This window comes from Phragmites australis, chromosome 6 (genome assembly GCF_958298935.1).
Source record: "Phragmites australis chromosome 6, lpPhrAust1.1, whole genome shotgun sequence".
Taxonomy (NCBI): Eukaryota; Viridiplantae; Streptophyta; class Magnoliopsida; order Poales; family Poaceae; genus Phragmites; species Phragmites australis.
Genome location: NC_084926.1, coordinates 25,549,167 through 25,560,029, shown reverse-complemented (window position 1 = coordinate 25,560,029; position 10,863 = coordinate 25,549,167).

Below are 10,863 nucleotides of genomic sequence, written 5' to 3'. Positions count from 1 at the left end.
GTGAAAGTAATTAAGCCTATAGCTCGCAAATGATGGAACGTTCTACCGCTTGACTTCTACCGGTGCACCTATGCATTGCTATGTATTTCAGATAAATTTTAAGTTAGACATTAACATGGTTATCCTCATGTTAGAAGGATTGGGATCAAAACTGACAAAATAGGGATAAATGCAACAAGATAGGTTCTACCTGATTCCCAACATCGACCAGCTAAACATGCATATATGATACATAGTAATATCTAATAAATTGACCAACATTTCACTAAAATATGGGAGAAATATGATAGATGCTTGTCTTTGTGCTCTGCTTCAAATCAAGATCAACCATGAAACCTTCTCAAAAAACCCCGTCACTTTCCGGTTCGTCGATCATTAAAAGAGGAAAATGCATCACACTAAGCATGACGAAATGCAATTAAGTAAACTTCATGATTCATGATCATGAACAAGATGCAATGTGACATATCATGAAAATATTTTTTCTAGTTAGCACATATCATAAGAAGACTAGCAAAATTGGTATCCCCAATTTTGGACTTGTAAAGAATTAATGGTGAATTAATGAAGCTTTATCATACTTAATTTATCTTAGGAAATTAATTAAATATTATGGTTATGGATATTTTTAGTAGGTAGAGGACATTATTATGAAACCAAAAAAATTAGTTTCACAATTTTTGGAGCTATAAATAGTTTATTATGAATTTTACAAGTTTTGGTAAAATAGTAAACTGCATTAAAATGTTTATGTCTGAGTTGACCGCAATTAGACTACCAATATGGGTGATCAGACCACTGGGAGTGGCGGTTGGACTGTGGGGAAGGGCGATCAGACTCCTAGAAAGTGTTGGTTGGATCGTTGTGCTCGGCTGGTGACACTTGGCGAGCCTGCCAGCGACGATTTCGGTGACTCCTTTGGACAAGGCTGACACCTAAACACTGAATGTAACTAGGGGTCTATTTTAGGTGACATGCATGGGGCCAAAAGCTTGGGCCTATGGATCGATATCCATGGCTAGGAGGAGCTCGGTCCTATGGCTATGGGGAGTGGGAGAACTTGGGGGGGGGAGGGAAAATGGGTTGGGGATGTTCACCTTGGTGTGAGGAAGCTTCCTTGAGGGTTGGCCGGCTTTGAGGAAGCTCCGATGTGGAGATCAACTCCAGGGTGCTCTGACCGGCCTAGAGGTGGAAGAAGACCTGGGGCTTGTTCTGGCTAGGGGGGGGGGGTGCTTGGGGATGAGTTCAGGGACGACGTGGGGAACTGGTGGGTAATATCCTCCTTCGATCCCCGGACTTTGTTGAGCTCGAAGTGGAGGGATTGTGAGGGATCTCCCTTCCCTCCTTCTCTCTCTCCCTCTCCCTCTCTCTTTCGGGTGGGGAAGAAATGAACAAGTGATGGAGTGAGAGGTGGTCGATTGGGCTTTAGTGGCTACTTTGAGCCATGGCGGTCAGACCATGGCTAGCGCCGATCAGACCGTGGGTAGGCCCACATGCTGAAAGTCCTCTTTCTTTTTCTCCGTTTCTTCCTATTATTTTCCTTATCCTTCCTAATTAGCTTTAGGGCTTCCTAACCATTTCTAAACAATTATCACTCATAAATATATATATATATATATATGGTGTAAACACGCATTGATCAATGATGTAACATTTCCAAAATGTTTTAAAATACTTAAACAAAAGCCAAATGCATGAAATATGATGTCATGATACATATGCATGCTTAATAACTAGGTTAGGATTTTTGGGGTGTGAGACAAATGCCTCATGCACCACCTACTCTGTAGATCTGTCCACACAGGACCCATCACACCATTCTTCTTACTGTTCTGCAGATCCCGAATAGCCTTGAACATCCCTACATGTTGGTTATGTATAAGGCATACATCTAGCCGAGCACTCGCAATTATTATCTTAACATGGTACAAGAACCAATACCAACTGCTGGTGTTCTCACTCTCCACAAATTGAAAGGCCAACGGTAGCACTTGGTTGTTCCCATCAACCCCAATAGTAGCCAGGATATTTCCCCTGTATATGTCAGTAAGGAAAGTGTCGTCTATGCAAGGGATAGATCGGCAATGCTCGAAAGCTTTGGTACATGGTCCTAAGGCAAAAAAAGTTCACTTCAGGAAATACTCCAGGTTCAGATAACAATGGGTACTTATCAATGTCGTAATACGTGCCTGAGTGGTTTTGAGCAATGGTCTATAACATGCGTAGAAGATTGTGCTATGATGTTTTGTAGGTTCTGAACCTTATCTCAATTGCCTTTCTCTTTACCCTCCATATGTTGTTGTAGCTGATATTGTACTTGTAGTACTCCTTAATTGCCCTGCTTATGGACCTTAATTCGTAGTTTAGGTTGTTCACAATTTAAGCGTACATCACATTGGCAATAAAGGCTGAGATGATGTTCCTGTGACTAAGCTCAAGTTCGTCCAGCATGCATGTGTTCTCCACCACAATCGACACCTTCCCATACTCAACCCACTTCCCCTTGAAACCGTGCACCCACCACGACCAGCCCTACTTCACACACTTAACATCTTCTTCCTTTTTGCTTGACTTCACAATATAAAATTATTGTTGAAGCGATATCGCTCATTACATCACAACATCCTTCATAGTCTGACTGCTAGGGTACCAAGTGAAGAATTGAGATACGGCCTAGAGGGGGTGAATAGGAGATTTTTCAAATATTATAATAGGACTTTTCTTAACACTTATCATTATTTCAAGTAACGAAGGTACAACATTTGAGTGCCCAATTGGTTTTTTATGTGAAGATTGGAGTGCCTAATTTAGTTAGTTGTCTGCCTGCCTGTGTGGACCTTTGTAGTGGGACATATATGCTGCGAATATTTCTTTGAAGTAGTTTCCCTTCGTATTTTGTCGGCGGCTAACTTAAAGAAAACAAAACAAAATATGTAGGACTCTTGAGTATTAGTTAATTAATTAATTTATTGCTACCTCTATATTTCTCTTGATGATTAAGAAACTCCAGGAGAAGTCCATTGAGTCCATATATGGGCAAAGTGAATTTGCAGTTTTCTTTTTTTTTCTTGCACTAAGATGTGGGGATATATATACTTTCATATATTATGTTAGGACGTCGCAGTCACGTTGGGGTTAGAATTTATTTCGGAACAAGAGAAGGACAACATCTCATATAAAAGTTGTCAAGTTTCTAGAGGCCATGTAACCAATCTCTAACTAATGATATCTACTTTAATTTAGGAAATCATTTGAGCGAAAGAAAGCTCTCGCCAAACCACATAAGAAAGCTCCTGGAGTCCTATCAACAAAAAAAAAAGTCCTATCGCCGAACAAGAATGGGCGTATCATCATTCTTGGCACCGAAGTGTAAACAAAGTCCAGTAACACTATATATACTATGTTTGGGCATAATTTAAATGCAAAATATATCTTATCAGCTCAATGGATCTATCAAAGTGTGCTTAGGTACCATCATATCTTGCTCCAACTAAATGTGGAAAGAGGGCCGGCGCAGTCCATCACTCAACCCCAATTAAAATTAATTATTTAATGGAACAACCGATCGAGAAATTTTAATTGGTGTGGGAAGGAAGCCAATTTCCATTCTGAGATGGACAGCAAGCACGAATATGTCTAGAGTGACCAAGCTAGTATATTGCTTAACATGTTTGGATAATAAAAATACTTCCAATGAACCATATTTTCATGGTTTTGCCCATAATTAAGCGACGTTCAGGGAAACACACTTTTATTTGCACATATAATGTTTCACAGAACTGCATTTTAAGCAACCATGTCGAAGAACCACCACTTCCACTTGCATAGTGTTTCACAAAAGCACACGCTTGCATATTGCTTCACAAACTGCACTTTGTACGTAGCATTGTTGTACTTTTATCTTCGTGAGCCCGTATGAAACTGTCACTTAAAAGTACGGTTGTTGATAGTTTTACCAAAGAAATGTCATGGTTTTATAAATTTACCCTTATATTTTGGCATTCTTTTTAACTTTTTGATAAAGTATTTCTAAGAAAGTTATATCTTTTAATTTGTCTTCATGATAATTAAAGAAATTTAGGGCATTTCTTTCATCCCCTAAGAACCCTTTCTTGCCCCCCTAAGAACCGGCACTAATAGTACATAAAAAAACCAACAATAAATTAACTTATTACGGTATTAATACTATCACTATCGGTTCTTAACATGATCCAACAGTGGTAAGTGATTTTTTACTGTGGGTTAGTGTTAATGAATGGACAGTAATAGTGGAGCGAGTATCATTGCTGGTTCGTGTTATAAACTGGCAGTAATAGTATTAGAAAACTCATCTTCCGAAATTTATAACATTTTCATATTGAGTTGGACGAAAACAAACTTTATATAAAAATTATAGCTCTCGGTGATATTTACAACTTTATAGTTGACACCGTTTTTATTTAAAGTACTTAAGGTTGAATTTTTTTCATTGTGGTTCACTCATAGGATTACATAGCACTCATAACAATATGAATAAGGGTAAAAATGGTATAACATTGTGAAATAATAATATATGCAATGCATAAAAACTAAAAAAAGATTAATATGTTTGTACATATAAAATGCACTCATCGATACTCTTCTTCCGCTTTTATGTTGGCCTAACTTGGATGAAACATGAAATGATACAAAAATATAGGTTAGATAAAGAATTAACTCTAATGATAATAATCACACGGTGAAATGATATATGCAATGCTTAAGTTAGTTCATAAAGAAGTCATGAAAAAAACATGTGTCGGTTTGTATGTTTGTAGTGAGATATTAAAAAATTATATATATATATATAATTATATATATATACGGCGAGACTATTCTACACCTATGCGTAGAGTAGTCTCATGCTGTGCCGCGTGCGCCCTGGTCCCCTACATGCATGCTGTCAGGCCGACCAAGCCACCTGCGCGTGCCCTGGTCTTCAACGTGCACAAAACAAATGAGCTAACCAACCAGCGCACGCCACATCACCCATCATGCTGAGTGTCCACTAGTTACAACATGGTAGATATTTTAGTTACAATATAGTAAACACTACAGTTACAATATGATAGATAATCTAGTTATAACATACTAAATAACACGGTAGATAATACAATCACGCCATGGTGTAACTAGACAATGCAAATAAACGGTTCGAAGTGTGCATGCATATGAACATTGAACACGCCTCAGCACTTGCTGCACGTGGTCTGTTAGGAAGAAGGGTTTTTTTCCTGAGAATTTTCATGATTTAGTTCAGATTTGTACTAGATGGAAATGTGTCAGCTTTGCCCTATAGACAACCACGACAAATTTGTGCTTAAAAGTCCGATGTGGAGGCTTTGTGTTATGAAAACGAATGTGTCTTGACGGTGATCAAAATTCAAGTGTGCTGAGACGTACACATGCGCAGTACATCGTAGCATTCATATTAGCTCAGTTCCAGAATAGGTGATTTATGCATGTAACTGCAATCCAAGCCTGTAACTGTAGTGTTACATATCGACTAGTTACAACAAGGTAGGCACTCTAGTTACAACCTATTGAACACTATAATTATAATATAGTAGATAATCTAATTACAACATGGTGAATACCGTATATGCGCAGAACAGACCACCGCTACGCATTGGCCGTCCGACATAATCATGCTTCCTTCCGACCGAGTTACAACATGGAGACCGCTCTAATTACAATATGGTGAACATCGCAGTTGCAACATGACGAACACTATGTCTGTAGTTGCAACTAACAGTATGCATGTAGGTAGGGAATCTTTTGTTGATTCGAATCGTTAAAATGCAATATTTGTAGAACCACAGATCCGATTTCCGATTCGTTTGAAGCATATTGTTGGAAAAAATATACTTAACAAAATGAGATCCATCAAGGAGATGTTTTAGGATCATAAAGAAATTACGTCTATGTAGTTATAACATGGTAGCCACTCTAGTTACAACATGTAGAATATTGCAGTTACAACATGGTGAACTGCAGTATTGCATGTCGAAATACAACATGTAGAACTGAGTTACAACATGGTGAATATTGCAGTGTTGTAGTTATAACCATTCTAGTTATAATATGGTAGGTAATCTAGTTACAACATGTGTAACTGCTTTTATGTCTGTAGTTGCAATCACTCTATACTACATGTTGTAACTCCTCTATGCATGTAGTTACAACTGGTTGTAAATTGCTGCTCACGGTGGGAACTAGCTTGGTCATCCAGCAGTGGACCCACGGGGTGGTGAGTGGTAGCACATTTGGTTGTGTGAGGCTGGCGCGCACGTCAGAATCTGGTTGGATGCTCGGTCGGGTGCGTGCGCAGCCTGTGCGCATGCTGCACGTTTGTTGCGCATAGGTACAGAATAGCGTCACAATATGTATATATATATATACATATATATATATATATACACACACACACACACACCCACGATGAGTCTATTCTACGCCTAGACACAATAGTGAACTACATTGCACCACTCTCAGTTGCTGCAGTCACCTTCGCACCACCCTAGTTACGACTAAGAAACTAGTCAGTTACAACGACATATATAGGTGAGTTACGATCACATAATAAAAAGTGTATAATTACGAGAAGCATTGTAGTTTACTGTTGCGTCACCCCCGGTTACGACTAAGAAAATAGTCAGTTACGACAGTACAGATAGTTGAGTTACGATCATATGACAAAAAAAGCCAATTACGATAGCAACTATACTATTTTTTTATTGTAACTGGGGTGTGTGCAAAGGTGACCCAGCTGGGATCACAGTTACGACTAAGAAAATAGTCAATTACGACAGTACAGATAGTTGAGTTACGATCACATGATAAAAAAAGTCAGTTACAATAGCAATTATACTATTTTTTTATCGTAACTGAAGGTGTGCGCAGAGGTGACCCAATTACGATCATATGATAAAAAAAATGCATAATTACGACTAGATAAGGTACTAAGTTACAATCATATATGTTTGGAGTAACTGACATATCTTGTGAGTTGCAACTATACTGTTTTTTGATCGTAACTGTGGGATGGTATAACAGTGAACTACAGTACGCTTAGGCGCATAATAGATATACAGTTCATATATATATGGGAATTGTAGCTCTAGATGAGACCTACAACTTTGTAGTTAAAACCTTTTTCATTTAAAGGTATCTAAAACCCCAAATAATCATCAAAATAATCATCTACAGTTTCGCATGAGCAGTGGGGTCATGGGTTCAACACCCATAAACCGCATGCGTGTGGAAAATCACATGACTTGCGATACGCGACTATGAGGAGTGGCTCCAGTGAAAAAAATGATTTTTTTTTCTGAAAATATCAAATTTTAGAATCGAGTATCACTGTCAATATAAAACCGACAGTGATAATCTTTTCTGTAGCTATGTAAAAAACTTTGTAAGAAAATATGTGTTTGTTTATACTTAAACTGTGTAGACGTTTTTGACAATGATTATGCACCACACCTACATATTCTCCCTAACCGAACCTAACTATATTGAGGCCAAGTGATCCATTCTTGCAGCTATCAATCATGGCCACCGCCATCAATGTATTAACATGAAGCTAACTCCGCCGCACCCTGGCGTACGTTATGGGCATAAAAAAAAAACTTCAAGTACCGACGTCAAACTTAGAGAACCGACGAACAGTATTGGCTAGGTGCGCAATCAGATCAGATGATGACATGACAGGATTATATTCATAGCTGCAGAAAGCAGAACGAAAAGGTTGCTAGCTGCTACCTACTGCAGCGAAAATATTCCTCTAGGGTCTAGCAGTAGATTCGGCGTCTCCATCGGAGCCAACAAAGAAGGCCGTATCCTTGTCCACGTGTGTTTTGCCCATAGATGTCATCTGCAAACGGCTCCAGAGGAGCCTGCTTCGTGTGCTATATGGAAGCGGCTCGCAAGCTGTGACCGACAATTTTGCAGAAGAAGAAAGAGTGTTGTATTACTATTCATAGAGAATACATGTGTGTTTGAAAGGAAAAAATAGTAATAGAAGGTAGAATATTAGGTAGCTATTAAGATAAAAAAAAATTAAAAAAATAGAAGATCCTATAATGATATTAGAGAGGATTAAGCTACGTGGCTATATATTATTTGATCAGCATGGCCGTTGCTGTTAGGTGCATGCATGTCACTAGTCATCTCCTCTCTTTTCTTGGACAAAGCTGCCTCAGAGTCAATGCTCCGGGCCAGTGTTTGCCTACCGGCGTTTGAATACCAAGGATAAGAATAACCCTAGTGCAGGACTGCAGCTGTTTGGTGCCATGAAGGATTGTGACCTTGTGTTATATGTATATAATAATTGCAATGGTATGGGCATCAGGCTGCTTGCTAATTGATGTCATAGATTCTCACAAGATTTGGAAGCAGCGCCATCCATGCAAATGATCTCCGAGTTGGTGCCGGAATATCAACTTTTGGCGCCCTGTTCTGAACGAATCATGCGCCAAAAGTACCAAAAGTAGCTACATCGACAAACCATGACAACAACGATATATTGGTTGATGAGATTTTAATTTGACTTCGAACCAGATGTGCCGACTGCCGACATGATGATTGTATTATGCAAGAGCAAGCAACAAGGGATCGATCGCCGCCAAGGTTAAGCCTCACGTTTTCGTGTGAGGCCACGCTTATAGATAGATCGACTGCGATTCATATATATTTCATGCACCAAAAGGTGTCCAAAAAGTCATGAGAGGTCAGGTCACGAAAGTCTAATACAAGGTGTCGTGTAGTGTGTTCATTGTGTTGTTCACACTGGTACTTTGCATGGGTCCAAATTAAAGCTTGCATTGCATCAAAATAATGCGGTACCCGTTAGCTGCATCTCAGGGTGTACTGCCAATCTTTGAGCAAATTAAACATGATCAGTGGCCCCTGGCCGGTGGCACTATTGATATGATGTCTTCCGTTGACCTGGCTTTCTGTACATGAAACCTACTGTTCTGTCGTCCCAAATACAAGTCCTTTTAGACTATGCACATGGTACATGCATGTATATATTGATTACAGGGGCATTGGGATCGGATAGGTTTTGCAGTCTGATACTAAAATATCATTGCTTTGTTTTATTCATGAATCAAAATTGTTCTTAGTTGATCTCACCCATCAAGTCACGTTAAAGTTTCTCATTTGGTGTCGGCCCCTAGGCAAGTTTTGCTTTCGTTGCTTGTTTTGGTAGGTAATGACTTGATACATAGTACTCCCTTTAGCCTTATTGATACATGAAAATGATGCAAGTAAAATTGTCGTCTAACATTTGTATAATTAACAGTATACTTTCATTCCTTTTTCTGAATATACAAAAATAGAATTCAGTGGCGAGCCTGTCCATTCATCAGTACCGGGAAACGGAATCGATATTATACTTTCATGTTGATTTGCAATGTAAACAGCCCCACCTTTTCTTGCTAGAAGGAGCACAGTAACATATACCGTGCATCACTTGGCTGCATTAATATAGATCATTCGACAAAAGGAGAAAACCAGGGGAAAGAAAAAAAAGAGAAAACTACACTAAAAGCATCACTCTCAGGTAGTCTATTAGAGCAACTCCAACTGGCCCCCTTTGTAGCTCCTATCGTCAAAAGTAGCGATCAACCTCAAAAAATCATCTCCAATCCACTCGCCAACTCTCTCGCTATATCTATGCGCTCCCTATCTAGTCTGTCTTGCTCTTCAGGTCTAGCGAGCAGGAGAGGCTCGCTATCGGACATAACGGAAGAGGAACCGACGTTGAAAGATGGACCCATGGCTGAACAGTACTGTCAGCTCCAATTTTTTTCTCATTTCCTCTGTTCAAAAAGTGATCTTCTATTGCCCTAAAAATCCTAAAAAATTTGTACGTGTTCCATAATTCATATGCAACCCATTTTAACTAGATTCACCCAAAAAGCCTATATAAAATTTAAATTAAAATTATCCAAAAAAGTCTACTTATAACTTCTAACAATCGTTAAGGCCTCAAATCAATTCTCAAAAAATTGAAAAAATTCATTAATAATCTTCTTAGGTGATTGACTAATTTCTAAAATTATTTTCAGCCCTAGGTTATATGGTGAAAAATTGAGTTTCTTTGTCATGCTCTATTTATATGTATTTTTATAATTTTATGTGATATTCTTCTTTTAATTTAATTTGAATTCAAACAAAATTCAAACATATACAAAATTTAGCCTTTGTTGCAAATATTTTTTATTTATAGAATACTAATAAAATATAGGGGAGTGAAATTTAAGGAGCGAGATTTAGAAAATCGATTGAAACGCGTAGAGAAATAGAGATAGAATCTTTTACATAAGCTCTCTATATAAAGATATAGGGAACGGGATTTAAGAAGTCAGTTATTGTTACTCTTAGAAGGGTACATTTGTACAATTTCAGGCACAAGAAAACTTGACTCGTTGAATTCCAAAAGTAAGCATGGACAACCACACTAGTGCACTATTAATCTCGAATTATAAAAAGAAAAGAGAAGAAAACAAGCTTGCTGGCTAGCACCACCAGACTTTTGTTCAGGTTTGCACAACCAGAGCAGCATTAGCAAGATGAAATAACTCACGGAACAAGAACCTGTACCTTAAGAAACTTACATATATGGCTGCATCGCGTTGTCGATCCTCATATTTCCACAAGGAAACAAGTACGAACTGACCAATCTAGAAATTTTTTTAAAAAAATAAGAACACAAGGGAGATAAACAATCCTAGAGAGTATACTCTATCAGCAAACATGAGGGTTAAAAAATGTGACTAAAACTGCTAAGATCATCTCAGAGATTCCTATCAGGGACTCAAATCTCTTCGCAAATAA